The sequence below is a fragment of the Labeo rohita genome, unplaced genomic scaffold (assembly GCF_022985175.1).
Source record: "Labeo rohita strain BAU-BD-2019 unplaced genomic scaffold, IGBB_LRoh.1.0 scaffold_130, whole genome shotgun sequence".
NCBI classification, from domain to species: Eukaryota; Metazoa; Chordata; class Actinopteri; order Cypriniformes; family Cyprinidae; genus Labeo; species Labeo rohita.
The window spans coordinates 128,744-144,119 of NW_026127450.1; the positions used below are offsets into that span (position 1 = coordinate 128,744).

A 15,376-nucleotide genomic window follows, 5' to 3' on the forward strand; every position below is an offset into this window, starting at 1 on the left:
TCAAGAGTGTCTTAACAGCGCAATCTGGTGGTTAGTAAAAAATAAAGCAGCCAAAAGCCTGTGAAGCTCTGTCAGAAGAAGCATTCAGCACAATTTCCATAGATCTACTGATGTTATATGCACAAATAAAAGCCTAAAAGTGTGTGTGTGTGTGTTTTTTTTTTTTTTTTTTTTGAATTTCTGACTCTGATAAATTAATTTACACATTGAACAGTGCCATTAAATGCCAGTACGGATATTAATATGATGTAATAGAAGAATAATGTACACATATATTAACTGCATATGGCATATATTTTATTTTCCTGAAATAATTTGTATTCTTCATATTACTTGTATGACTGGGTATTTAAAAATGTAATTATTAAATAGGTCCCAATGAAAATGTACTCACAAAGTAAGATCTGGGGGGGGGGGGGGTGGGGGGTCGAACATTACGACACGCAAAGTGAATCACGCACATGACTGGACAGAAAGTGAGGCTTCTACAAAAGGGATTTCTACATTAACAAGCCTTGAATTGAGGCTTCATCTGTTCATCTGCCCTTTAACACAAGCTCTGATGTCTCAGTTCAAATGTCATTTCACTAGTTGACAGTCATTCAAGATTTAGCGACACAAATTCAAACAACACATATTGTCCATGAGAATGTAATCACATCTCGCATTAAGTTTTGCATCTTTACAAAGTAAACAATGATCTAAAAACACTTCTTCACTAATTAGCACACAAAATACCATTGGTATATTTTTACAGTGGCGCCCCCAGGAAACTTGTGGATCGGGAACACAGAACAATGAACCAATGAGAACATAACACATGGACTAGTGATGGAAGAAACAAATGCTTTGTCCCAATGTGCCTACTTATACTACGCCCTTACAGTATGTAGTCTTTTGGTGAAGAAAAACGATACACTTTTGAGTGTGTAGTAAGCTTTGGGTCATACTATCATGTCACACATCTTGTCACAGTTCACATCCTCCACATTTAATTTAATTTAACTTCCTGCCGTATTGGAAAGTAAAGAAGTAGCACGTTGATCTGCCAGTCGCGGGTCTGTCATGTCGAAAACTCCGCTCATATTTTCTGCGTAATGATGCATATAAAAGTTAAAGACCAAACGGATGTTCACACACATCCGCCATGTTTGTAGTTTTTTCAACACGTTTTATTCGTGTTTGTAGTTCTGGACAGAATCCTTTGCCAAAGCGCAATGAATTGTGGGCAATATTAGCCATTAGAGTGTGCACAGATCCACACTTCAAAAATTGACCTGAAATAGTAGAAAAGTGGTGCCCAATCCCGTTCCTAGAGATCTACCTGCAAATTTTAGTTTCAGCCCTGCTCCAACACAGCTGTCTGTAATTATCAAGTGCTACCTAACAGATTAATTAGCCTGGTTGTGTTTGATCAGGGCTGGAGCTAAACTTTGTAGGATGGTAGATCTCCAGGAACAGGGATGAGGACCCTTGTATTTGGCCATCCGGGGACATTTGACACACTCTTTTCAGCATACTATGCTTTGGGACACACTTATTGTAATCTCACATACTATTGAGGATGGATAATATGAACAAAGCTTTTTAATGCTTCGAATCAACTGAACTAATTACTTTGCAAAATGATTCATTGTTTTGAAGCGCTCGAAACTCCACACACTGGTGACACCTGCTGATCAATTATGTGTAAATGCAACAAAAACTCAGGCTAAAAAATGCATAAAAACAGCTTTGAAAAAAACAAAAAACATTAAAACCCATTGCAAATGTTTTATTGAAAGTACATTAAATGCAATACAAATAATAAAATACAAATAAAAATGAAGTGTCTGTATGATATGTGGGAAAGGAGGAGAGGCTACAATGTTGTGCTGTTATCTGCCCCAGCTCCTTCTGAACATATTACAAAACGATAACATTTGTTTGCTAAATTAGAACTGTAACTTTACAGTAGATAATAATGATGTCCTTTAAGCCGGGCTCACACTACAGGATCTTTAAAATCCTGACCGATTATGAATCTGGTTGCAGCGCACACATAAGGAGAATCTTTGCAGATGATCTTCCCTGAAATCTTAAACATGCACACACTACAAGATTTGAAAATTGTGCAAAACTGGCAAAACTGATTAAACATAGTCTATAATCAACTCACTGTCTGCCGCTGACCGTCACAAGCCAGCAGAGGGAGCCCTCACCCCAGGACTGCCTGCATGCTTCCTCTGCTGCTTCTACTGATCACCATGTGCTCACACATTTATATTGCCGGTTAACCTGCCTTACTGAGCGTTGTACTTTACTCTGTTGGATTATATACCCTTGTTTATACTGCTTACAAGGTTTATATGACTATCGCCCTCTGGACTATACGTTTGTCATATGGACTATATGACCCACTATATATATATATATATATATATATATATATATATATATATATATATATTTATATAAAAAAAAAAATGCTCAAAATGTTTTTCTAAATTAACTTAATAAAAAATTAAACAAAATATAATCACTTTGCCATTAAATACAAAACTGAACTATTTTAATTGCTAAAACAGTAGTATAAGCTGTTTTGGGAGAAGGGGAAAAAAGATGGGCTCGGGTCGGACTCGGGCCGCATGCAGCATTGCTTTCCTTGCTCCATGCGGTTGTGGTGTCTTCAACATATTATAGACCATTTCATTAGATGTAAACAACACTGGTCCAGAAGTGCTTCCTGTTTTTTTGTTTTTTATTCTTTTATTTCACATAAAAAAAAGTAGGTACTTAATTTCGGGACCAGTATGTTTACATCTAACGAAATGGTCAATACAGACAGTAAAAGAGTCGAAACCGCATACTTTACAGCCAAATTTCATTGTATTTATGAATGTGAAAATTCTTTACAGTCATCCGCCATGTTTACGTGATCATGTGATCTACGAGCTCATAACAAGCGCAACAATTTAAAAGATACGAGCGGCAGGTTTGATCTATCCGTAAATATTTTGATGTTGATAATTTGCTAATTTTGTGGTCTTGTTAAAGAAACAATTTTACATTTTATTGTGATTGTAGTATAACCATTTTTTATTATTATTTTAAATTTATAAGAAAACTTATAAGATGAAATCGTTCTCTTTAATATGTAGTTAATTTCTTCATTTTATGTGTAAAATTGGCTTAAGTGGTTTAAATCTCCATTGTTTTCTTTTCTTTTTTCTTGTTGAATTTAACTGTCGTTTCATCCACCAGGCTTCTAAAAAAAGCACCGTGGTGAATTATTTAGATATTTAACCTTGTTATTATGTTGTTGTTGTTTTTTGTTTTTTTCTGTGTATATAATCTCATACCATGATGAATGCATGATATTTGTTTTCTGTTTTTTTTGTTGTTGTTTTGTTTTTGTCATTACAGTTGTCCATTGTTAGGTACAACCATATTTCCAGATCTTATATGTAATTATAAGCAATAATAATAATAATAATAATAATGAAAAGAGTGACAGGTGCACTAACACCTCATAGCATCAGTAACTCAACAACCCGACCTACCAAGTACAGTTAAAACACACCTCCACGTTTGCATTGTCTGCACACAGGAGACATCAGGCAGCTGCTGGAACATCTCGCATTTGGAGACTGTTGATTTTACATTTGAAAAATGTAAGTATTACTACTTAAAAATTAAGATAACACCATAATGAACTGCATTGCTAGCCCACCCCAACATTTACACACAATAATAAAGATACATGCTAACTAATAATTAATTATATAACCTTTTTTTGACATAGCTATGCATGAATATACACTCGACAAATGCAGCTGATTTGAATCCATCAGTTTTCAGTTAAGCAATGAATTAATGCATTAGTTAACAAAATATGTATATTTTATTTATTGACAACAATAGAAAACATGAATAAATGAGTAAAAGAAGGAATAAAAGCATCATAATAAATACATAAATATACAAGTCAACAACAGATGAAACAGCTTTATTCAAACTTATTGATCTAACAATCATGTATTTACAGTTGGTGAACCCCACATCCTATTGCCATCTCAATGCAGCTGTGCCAATTCTTCTGCTGTGCTGTGCTTCACAATCTCACTCTTCTCAATGGGGATGTTGTTGAGCCAGAGGATGAGAAAGACCATGAAGACACATCACTGAACCCCACAACCTTGAGACAAGAGCAGGAGAACATGTGCGGGACAATCTGGCCATCACCGCGTCTGCTCGACTACCTGTGAAACATTTAAACAGAGTAAAACATTTTACAATTCATGTTGTCAGCACTCCATTTCTTGACAAATTTCATCTCATGTTTACACTCACATGCTAATTTTTGTTGTAGCTCTATTACTTTTGTAGTGGGCTAAACCGCTGAACAGGTTGCTGGTTCACAACAGGATGCTGGGGGTCCCTGTGGCACTTTCAGTCACTTTGGATAAAAGTTTCATGACTTTATTTGTTGATGCTCGGCCACCAGTCTGATACTGTATGAACAGAATCACAGAATCCTCAATGTCTTTTAGTGTTTTTCTAGATGCTCTCGCTGGCTCATCACTGAGGATGAAAGGCCACAGCAACAAATATAATGACAAAAGCATTCATTTTAACTGCTGTGGATTTCTTTTTTTGTTTTTACAATACAAAGAAGCACAAAATTTACATTTTAACTTTTTTTTTTTTTTTTTTTTTTTTATTTCTGTATTAAAGTAACAAAATGATCTTACTTTATATTTTTGTTTCAGGTCTTTCTTTCTTCCCACAAATGCTGCCGTCACCTGCTCCACCACAAAAGATCTGCAGAAAATACACAGAAATCACAAATCAAAAGTGCTGTAATAACTCTGTTTGATGTTACAATAAATAAAATAAAGTACAACTTAAGATTTAAAATATGTTCTATTAATTTATGTAATGTATACTCACTGAAAGCCTTTGATGGCAGCATTCCTTCATCAGTCACTCTTCACCGGATAAACACACGTGTGTCTCATCAGTCCCTGTAACATCCAGACATGATTCAGTTCCTCTGTGATTCAATTCTGCATTCACATGTTGAGGTATTTGCTGATTTGTTAACTGGCTTTTTATCCAACACAAATGCTCCTCAATTGATCAACAGTAATGGACAAATGAAACAGATCAACTCATGTTTAGTTATGTACATGTGTTTATTTACACTATTTACATTCAACTAAAGCAGTGTTGACAGCAGTAAATTCTACATAATAAGCACACATAATGTACACCAGTCACTCAGATGTCTGTTTCATGTTGTGATGTGCTCATCTGCAATTCTCTTACAACACTTTACTGTCAGTTGTTAATAAACATTTAGTAATGGAAGGTGTATATGGCTTATGTAAATCCACTTTGTTGATGTACGTGTGCTTACTGGAGCTCTACTGTTTGCTCTACACAATTAAACGTGTTTTTACAGCAAAATCACAATATACTATAGCGTTACTGTCTAGTCTTTGCACCTAAATATACAGTTTAGTAAGTCAGCAAATCCGATTTTAACACAAGGAACCGTTGTTTTGGTTTGCAATACTCACATTTGTAAACACCCTTGTCACGGTTCTCAATCACGTTCGATAATGACGTATTGCTCTCCCGTGGACTCCTGGGATTGAAAAGTGTCCTTTGGATGCACACTCCAGAATCTGGGCTGAAGCAGTAGGACATCCGGGGATTTCTCGCCTACTCTTTTAGGTTCCGAACGTACTTCTTTCTTCACGTACTCAGTGTTACTACAAAAATATAAGAAGCAGTTTCCTCCATCTCCATCTAATGGACGTACAGCAGCTGTTTTGCGGTCACGCATTGGTTGTTGTTAAAGTACTGATGTAATCATAGCCGTGATCATCCGTCCCGTGAACGTCTCACATTACCAGATAATCCCAGCCGGGGTGCTCCACAAGATCTTTGCTCCGATTCTCGTGAGGGGAAAATCGGGGCAAAATCGGGCTAAAAATCCTGTAGTGTGAGCCCGGCTTTAGCAGAGTATTTTGAGTGATGACAGTAATTAATTTAGTTTAGTTTATAGTACTGCTGTAGTTTTGTCTTTGTTTACTTAGTTAAGCATTAAACTGCTAGCAACTCTTAGCAGCCTGTTTACAGATGAAACTCACCTGCACTTGAAGTCCTGAACAGGCCAGAAGTTTTGCCTCTATGATCCCGGGCGCTTCCACACCATTCTCGAGTCACTTGTGTAACGGAGTGAATGTTAAAGTATTGCATAAATGGGGACAGCGCCATCTATGTGGTGCGTGATGTGATTTAGGTGTGGAGTAGGGACCGCACACAGCACAGCTAATGAAGCGTTGTTGTGGGTAATTACCATTTATAAGTGTCCAAAACACACAAATACTTGCTTTATTGTGACTCTATCTTTCTATGAATATGTTGGGACTCTGTTAAGTCACGTTTGGCGTCGAGTGAGTTGCTCAATATTGAGATATAATGTGTTTACTTTACGAGACTTGATTGTGATCAATTTGTGTGTTCCCTTGTGTTTTATGTAAAAATGGTTTATTCTCATACTAAATCAGTGAATCCATATTCACACTCGCTGTCTCCACTGTGCAGGTATGTTGTTAAATGTGTTAAAAGTTTGTTAAATTGTTTGATTCAAAATGAGTTGCTCAAGTTCTCCGCTAGGTGGGGATGTTTCCCTGTCACTGAGTTTAATTGTGTTGCTCTGTATTTCATTGAGGATCTTCATTCATCTATTTGTGATTTATAATTAATTGAAAGTGTGTATCAGCTATGTTCAAACTGTTAGTATTTACAGCTGAAACACTATATGATCACAAAGTTAAAAAGTATTTAAGTGACAATTAAAAAAGAGAACTGTTTTAAAATAAGAAGAGCAGAGTTAATGAAGCATTGCTGTGGAAATGATTTATTCTCTTACTAAATCAGTGAAACCTTATTCACACAAGTTGTCTCCATTGTGCAGCTACACGGATACGGTAGAGAGGCCGCCCAGACAAGACACTGCAATGATCACTATGATAGAAACTGTTTGGTGGAGAATCGTGTTGCCAGGAGAGACTAACCGATCCATGATTTATTAGTGATTTGTTATCGAATGGTGATCAACCAAATGCTGATTAAAACTATTGTAACGAGCCTGGTTTGAAAATGTAAAAAGTAGAAAGTACAGATATTTGTGTAAAAATGTAAGAGTAAAAGTAAAAAGTAGTCAGAAAAATAAATAGTGAAGTAAAGTACTGATACCAGAAAAATCTACTTAAGTACAGTAACAAAGTATTTGTACTTCCTTACTTCCCATCTCTGAATATAACATTGAGATAAGTGATCACCAGCCTAATTTATATTTACAAAATGTGTTCACAGGCAAATCTGCTTTGTTTATTTCCCCGTTGTTGAAATCAGACACACACAAATGTCAGGAAACAGGATTCCTGGCTGCATAATAATATCCATGGACCACTGGATATTTGGTAAGTTGTAAAGAACATTATACTGAGTCCAGCAAAATGATGCTTGATCGCAGCTTCCCTATTAAATCCATTCACAGCTGTTTCTTTTGCCACTCAGTCTGGCTGAGGGAGTGTGATCCTACAGGAAAGTGACGTCATATACTGATAATAAACAACAATGCCAAGGTCTCTGGAAGAGGTTTGGAAGTGATATTTACGTTCTCTGTGGTTGATTGAGCAGTCCGGTGGTGGGGACTGATCTTCCACTGTTTGCGCTGGTAGCAGTATAGTGGGGTAAAGGAGCAGGAATCTGTTTCGACAGCCTTGAACATGAAACGCTGTAGGATGCTGATCTCCTGGAGCACCAAAAATGGTGTAGCTGTTAATTTTAAAATTAAACACTGTTATTTAAACAATTACACCTTATTGAGTCATTAATGTGGCAATACTTGTTTTTGAATTAATTATTTTGAATTCAAAGCACCACAAAACCGCTCGTCCCCACAACAATGTACCGAGGGAAAGTGCTTTAGTGCAGGTTTTTCTACCATTTAAAATACAATAATGTATTCATAACTACCAAATATATGGTGTAAATGGCATTAAATGTAGTGGGTCCCTGGAATTGTGTTTAACAAAAATCGTTACTGTTTAACAAAAATCTTTATTTTAAAATAAAATTATAATAATAATTATAAAAACAAACTTTTCTTATCTCTTACTTTGAATTGGCTAAGACATAAAACACACTGTTGGACAAAACAATAATTTGTGTTCTATAGTATTTTTGTTATATAGGAAAGGAAAGGAAAAAAAAGGAAAGGACGTGATGTGTGGCCAAGTATGGTGACCCATACTCGGGATTTGTGCTCTGCATTTAACCCATCCAAGTGCACACACACAGTAGTGAGAAGTGAACAAACAACACACACACACACACACACACCGTGAACATTGGGCAGACGTTTCTATCACAGAATAAGACAGAAAATATCATTTATAGCTTCTGTACTGTAATTAATGCTATGTCATTTACCACGGTATCTGTTACGGATCTGGTCGGTGAGCTGCGGACCGCTCACCACCAGATGTCGCTCTCACCTCACTGACTGTTTCACCACACCCTGGACTACATTCCCCATCAGCCATTGCACTTCACCCGCGTCCAATCAGAGACACTATTTATACCCCGATCTTCCTGTTACGCACTGCTGAGTATTAGATTGCGTTTAGCACTGGTTGTGTTAGCATCTGTACGGAGCCCTAAGTCTGTTAGTTTCCTAGTCTAGTCTAGTTCTTGTTCCTAAGTCATCCGAGTCCTGACCCCCTTGCCTTGTTATATTGTCTGATCTGTCTCGCTGCCTGCCTATCGAAACTCTTGCCTGTCTGACAACTCTACTGCCTATTGGATATCGTTCGCTGTGGATCGACCCTCACCTGTATCACGGACTACTCACGTCTTGCTGTCTATATACCTGTTTGTCACTGTTTGACCCTGCCTGCCTTGACCATGTTTCTGTCTCGTCTTATTAATAAAAGTATGCACATGGATCCGCTCGCCTCTCGTCTCACTCCGTCCGTAACAGTATCATTCATATAATTTAATTATTACCTGGAGAAGATTTGAAAACACACATAAACCATATGTTGTCACAATTCTTTAATGACTTAATGTTTCATCAGTTAAGGTTTATGTTTGTTATTCAGTTTAGCTACAGTGATAGCGGATGCCTTTGACCATTTTAGGGGTTACTGGCACGCAGGGTTGCCAGGTTTTCACAAAAAAACCTGCCCAATTGCTCCTCAAAAGTAGCCCAAAACTAGCCCAATCACATTTTGAGGGGGTTCCCCTGCACGTCCTGATTTTGCTGAGTTAGATGTGTTCCTGGGTCAATGTTTTTTCTTGACCCTGGAACAACATTTTAATCTAAAATTTTAATCTTGACCATATCCCTACACCTAAATCTAATCTTACCCATGAGTAAATCCCTAAAATAGGAAATAATAGATGAATGACACTGATGTACAACCACCAAACACTGATTGTAAGCCTGAACTTTACAAAAACTATAAACTGTGTTTTTTTTTTTTTTTTTTTTTTTTCAAATCTGATTGGTTAATCACAATGTTGTTCCAGGGTCAACAAAGATGTTTATCTAGGAACATGCTGTACTTGGTAAAATCAGGTTCTGCAGGTTCCCCTGTTAAAAATCGTGTTCTGGGGGATAAAATACACTTTTTTTTTTTTTTGTCAGGGTTCCCCTGGTAAATTCTATTTCAGTGGCTAAATATGAGGTTATTGGAGTCGCTTCAACCCGCGGACATCAAAAACAACTGATTTGGCAACACTGCTGACAGGACAAGAGTCATTACTTCTATCATATGGGTCTGTTTTGGATATTCTGCTCAAGAGCGCCCTCCAGCGTCGAGTATGAGTAAAACTTCACTGCCTTAAAGTGTTTAGCGCTCCATGATGTTCACATCGTTTGGACAAGAATAAAATGTATCCAAAACAACGTGATAATCTTGTCTCTTTTAATTCAAATCTAAATGTGTTCACATTGGCCCTTGGAAATTTCTGCATGAACACACTCACCTGAGAAAAAGTGCAGGGGAAGAGTTTAGGCTTTATTAAAGTCGGGGTGCACCCATACTACAGGAGCCACTGCAGAGGAATGAAAGAGTCACATGTCGACCCCTGCATTATTTCAGTGTCATGTGTGTTATCATGATGGTGTTTAGTGTTTGTGTGAATGACTCTGCACTTTCTATATTTGTTAACATATAAAAGCTGCTTGTGGTTTTGGTTCATCAAGTGACTTTTTCATTATCATCTGCTTCTGGTGGTTTTCAGTGTATTATAAAGATACAGAACAGATTTCAGTACTTCCATAAATTGGTACAGTTAAATGAAAATATGATGTAAATTTAAGTTAAATCCATAAAACCTAAAATGTTACTACAGAACTGTATTTTTTTAATCTGTAAAACTCTGGCAACCACAGCTGCCAGTAAAATATTTTACAAAAAAAAAAAGTTTGGTTTGTTCACACAAATGTCTAATTCTTCCAAACAGCAAAGTTGTGAATATTAGCATCAGGAGAAAACGTCCCATCTGCTGCTGATATGATGAGCTCCAGCAGTGATCTGTGTCATTAATGTTTATTTGTTCTTGTTCTTGTTCACAGAGGCGTAAAGTTCATCCCGCGGCTCATTTTCTGTTCATCTGATGGCAGCGTAAGTCACTGTATCATTATGATCCTGAAAGAACAGCACAGATTTTCTCCATCAATGTCATTATTATTAGCGCATGAGCTTCATTTGTCTGAGATTGAGATTCAGAACTACATTTCAGCAGCATATAGATGAGAGAAGCTGCTGTGATGAAGAATAAGGGAATGTGTTGCTACTCACATTGAGTGATTTTACTGGCTTTTTACTGGAAGAAGAGACTTCAGAATAAGTCACATCATCTGTCTGCTCCTAAACATACATGCAAACGTGCAGCGAACAACGTTTAAAACACAGATCAGAATTATATCTCATTGTAATATGTACAATAATACAACAGCTTTCAGTAAATCACATTCTAGAACAGACAGTGAACTGAATGTTGAATGTTTCGTTGACTCACATTGTCTCTAGCAGCAGCAGGAATGGACATGTTGATTGTTTCATGCGTCCCTTTATCTTCATTCTCACCTTTGACCTTCAGACAACAAACAGTTAAAACTGAAAAAAAAATAACACTATTGAACTTTAAAGAGTTTTACAGACATTACTGAACTCACCACTGATTCATCAGTCCCCCTTTTATTATCTGAGGAAAATAAATAAATAAATAAAAACAATGTGCCACATATGACTATTTATGATAAAACATGCATGCAAACCACTGGATGTAGGGCTGGGTATTGTGACCAATTCAGCAATTCGATTTGATTCTTATTTTTATGGTTTCGATTCGATTTGATATCGATTAGCTATCAATATTTCATTTAAAATGTTAGTTTTGCAGACATGGGATCCATATTTTGATATAAATGCTGGTAACTGAAACTCTCCTACTTAAGTTTATTACTGAAATACACATCTACATTAGTACACTACATTAATAATTATTTTAAACAACTTTTATTTTAAATGAACACTGTAACAAGAAGTCATAAATATGTGCATCCATTGTACACCATGTAAACAAACTGCAAAATGCACATTACTGTAAAAAAATAAAAACTGTAAATGTGCAACAGTGAAATCTATTAAGAAAACCCTCGTTCTCAACGATATTGTAGGGGCGTAATTTCTGGCAAATCAGCATGGCAATGGCCTCTGTTATTTTCTTAGCGCGAGGTGAATCTGACTGTAGTTTGCAAGCAAACGCAACATCTAGCTGTTGCTGCCCAGAATCAGAAAAACCAAACAGCTTGTCAGCGTGTCGTCTGGACAGGTGGTTTCGTAGGTTTGTTGTGTTGTTGCAGAATCTTAGCTCTTGCGGGCACAACTTGCAAACGACAGTAGTTTTGTCGAACTCATCTTTACCGTCACTGCCTTTGAACATGAAATATTTCCATACCTCAGACTTTAATTTCGCCGGGGCTGGCTTCAATTGGCTGCCGTGACCTTCTGCCATGATGATCCTCTGTTTTTTTTTTTTTGTTTGTTTTTTTGTTTTTTTAGTGGAGCAATTCGAAAGATGGTGACACCTTCAGGATGAGAGGTGAATATTCATATCCTCTTACGTGAAGCACGCGCATTAAGAATCGATTCGGGGATTTCCCGAATCGATATTGTTGCGTTAAACTGAAGATCGATTAAAATCTGACATTTTTTCAAAATCAAAATATTTTTTACCCAGCCCTAATTGAATGCTAACAATGCTAATGACATTCAGAATACAAGACCATTCAAATGAATTAAACAATTGTTCTTTGACTTCAACACTTTTTGAGATTGACATTACAGGAATAAACTTCTGTTTGAGAATCTCATTGTCACATAATTCACATTATATGATACACACAATCTAAACTTTATGTGCTTGTTTGCTCTTCATTAAAGTGAGATCTAAACTGTTTTTAATTTTTAGAAAGGAGGAAATCTGAAACTCACCAGCTCTTTTTCTGCAGATCAGCCAGAGAACAACAAGAAGAAAAACAGCAAATGCAGCGACAGAAACAGAAATCACTGTCACTAAAGAAGAGATAGTCACAGTCAGAGATTGATGATTATTAGAGTCAAAATGAAAGCATCACCGTTAACATCATCATGATTTAATCAGTAGCACCTTGATCTGTAGTTACTGAAATCACTGGTGTCGTTGAATCAGCTTGAGCTGTAAAACATTAATGTTAGTTCAGATTAATTATATTGTTGAATTCAGTCATATTTTATTTAGTTAACAAACAAGGTAACTCCAGCATTATGCACTGCAAAACACTGATGTGAGAAAAACAGTGATGATGTACCTTTAGTTTTGTGTGTGTTTGTAGTTTCATGATCCTGAGAGTTTGTGGTTGTGACTGGAATCACTGCTGTTGTTGTTTCATCTTTAGCTGTAAAACATTGATTAGTTCAGATGTTTTATGAGAACAGGGGTTTTCAAAGTGTCAGAGAAATAATTTGCTAAACCGTATTTTCAGGGCTACGTCACATTTTTTATCATCTGACATGATCAGAAACTGCAATTATTTATATCCAAAGTAACTCATATAGTTTTGGTTTATTTTTTTTTTTATTTTGGTTTATTTTTGTGACGTGCTTCAGGAAGAAGTTTGTGGTGAGCACATTTTGTTTGTTTTCTTTATTTTACAAAAGAAAAAAACATTTTGCTGTTATTTTTGAAGTACTGAACCATTAATCTTGAACACAACTTCAGCTAAAGAAATCAAACCAACTGTAAATTAAATGTAGAGATGTATTATATACAGATATTATTTTGCAGTTGGTTTAAAACCTTTAGTGGAGACTGTGTTGTTGTAGTTTAATGGATTTACATTGGTTCAGTACAATAGATGAAAAAAAGAGCAAAATAATAATATAAAAACAGGCCTTGTGTATCGTAAGGAAAATAATTTAGAGAATCAGAAATACAATAAACGTAATTTTTGACAGGGAAACTGTTTTGCTGACAAGATCTTCTAGTGCAGAACAATGTAAAGGTACCAACATATAGTAAGTGAAAATAAAATAAAATAATAAAAACATATATAACACAAAAATAAAACCACAGTATGGAAGGTAAATATTGAAAGTACACAAAAGGCATGATTGCAAATATACTAATATTGATTAGAAGATGCAAAAGCTTCTTATTTTAAAATTAACATTAGTTTATCTTGTATATCTTGACAAAGGCTTCCTGCTGAAACATTGGTTAATTAAAGTAGTTTATTTGTGAGTGAGTGTGTGGTTGTATTTTCTCTCCACACAAATGTACCTTTTGTAACATATCAGTTAAAAATATTGAACATTTATTTTTCTATTGCCCTTTTCTGTATTTTATTTTGTGTTGACTTTAAAATAGACAAAACAAAAATTAAACAAAGCCAATAATTTAGAACCTCATAATATTTTACTTTGTTTTCAAAACCCATATTTTTCTGCTAAAGATAAAGTTTATATTCATAAGTAAAAAAAAATAAAATAAATAAATAAATTAGGTACTAATTTGTAATGCTTAAGGTAAATACAGTACAAACAATGTATTTTTGCAAAAAAAAAACAAAGTAAAAAAAAATATTGTTTGCCATTAATGTGAAAGTACTGAACCTAAACATGGACGCGTGACACAAATGCTCATTTTAGAAGAACATTTCAGATGACACTTAAGGGCTTTACCATTTGAACTCTTCATATGATTTTAATATGTGACCCTGGACAACAAAACCAGTCATAAGGGTCAATTTTTCAAAATTGAGATTTATACATCATCTGAAAGCTGAATAAATGAGCTTTCAATTGATGTTTGGTTTGTTAGGATATAACAATATTTGGCAGAGATACTATTTGAATATATGGAATCTGAGGATGCAAAAAATTAAAATATTGAGAAAATCACCTTTAAAGTTGTCCAAATGAAGTTCTTAATAATGCAAATTACTAATCAAAAAATAAGTTTAGATATATTTACAGTAGGAATTTTACTAAATATCTTCATGGAATATGATCTTTACGTAATATCTCTAAGTAATTTTTTTTTTTTTTTTTTTTGGCATAAAAGAAAAATCAATAAATTTGACCCATACAATGTATTTTTGGCTATTGCTACAGGGTCACATACAGAAAAATACTAATGGCATAATCTGATAAATTAGCCCTGTGTATCATAAGAAATAATATTTTCCATAATTTACCGTTGGTTTGATGCCTTTATCTTAAACGGTGGCAGAGTTTAATGAATTTATGTAGGTACAGTATATTAAATATATCAAAAATATGGTTTCAGTAGCATATATAAATATAATAAAGATACAATCAGAAGAAAAAACAAACAAAAACAAACAAACAAAAACAAGCCTTGTGCATTATAGGAAATAGTATTATTAATATTTTACAGTTGGTTTGATAACTTTATCTCAAACGGTGGCAGAGATTAATGAATTTAAGTGGGTTCAGTATAATAAAACATATAAAAAATATTTCAGTACCATACATAAAAATAATAAAGATATAATCAGAAAACAAGCAAGCATTGTGCATTATAGAGAATAATATTCTGAATATGAGTTTAATGAATTTAAGTAGGTATATAGTTTTAGTACCATGTATAATAATACCAAAAATAATAAAGGTATAATCAGAAAAAAATAATAAATAAATGGAAAAAAAAAAATAAATAAATAATTGCCTTGTGTATTATAGGGACTAATATTCTGAATATTTTAGTTAAATTGATAGTTTTAGATCAAATGGTGTTG

At 35.0% G+C, this 15,376-nt stretch overlaps 1 protein-coding gene, 2 long non-coding RNA genes and 1 pseudogene across 3 annotated transcripts in view; 1 reads left to right on the top strand and 3 right to left on the bottom strand.

Annotated features, from left to right (window-relative positions):
* LOC127158007 (neural cell adhesion molecule 2-like) overlaps window positions 1–15,376 on the bottom strand; it is a 122,523-nt pseudogene that overhangs the window by 71,319 nt on the left and 35,828 nt on the right.
* The window catches only part of LOC127158008 (uncharacterized), a 57,614-nt gene that overhangs the window by 29,689 nt on the left and 12,549 nt on the right, over window positions 1–15,376 (bottom strand). The window lies entirely within an intron of this gene.
* Window positions 3,426–4,880, top strand: LOC127158013 (uncharacterized). The gene is made up of 3 exons (XR_007826041.1): window positions 3,426–3,653; window positions 4,028–4,261; window positions 4,752–4,880. It is a non-coding gene; the product is annotated as an uncharacterized LOC127158013 (long non-coding RNA).
* Window positions 3,970–4,390, bottom strand: LOC127158014 (uncharacterized). The gene is made up of 2 exons (XR_007826042.1): window positions 4,329–4,390; window positions 3,970–4,237 (listed from the first exon to the last, which is right to left on the bottom strand). It is a non-coding gene; the product is annotated as an uncharacterized LOC127158014 (long non-coding RNA).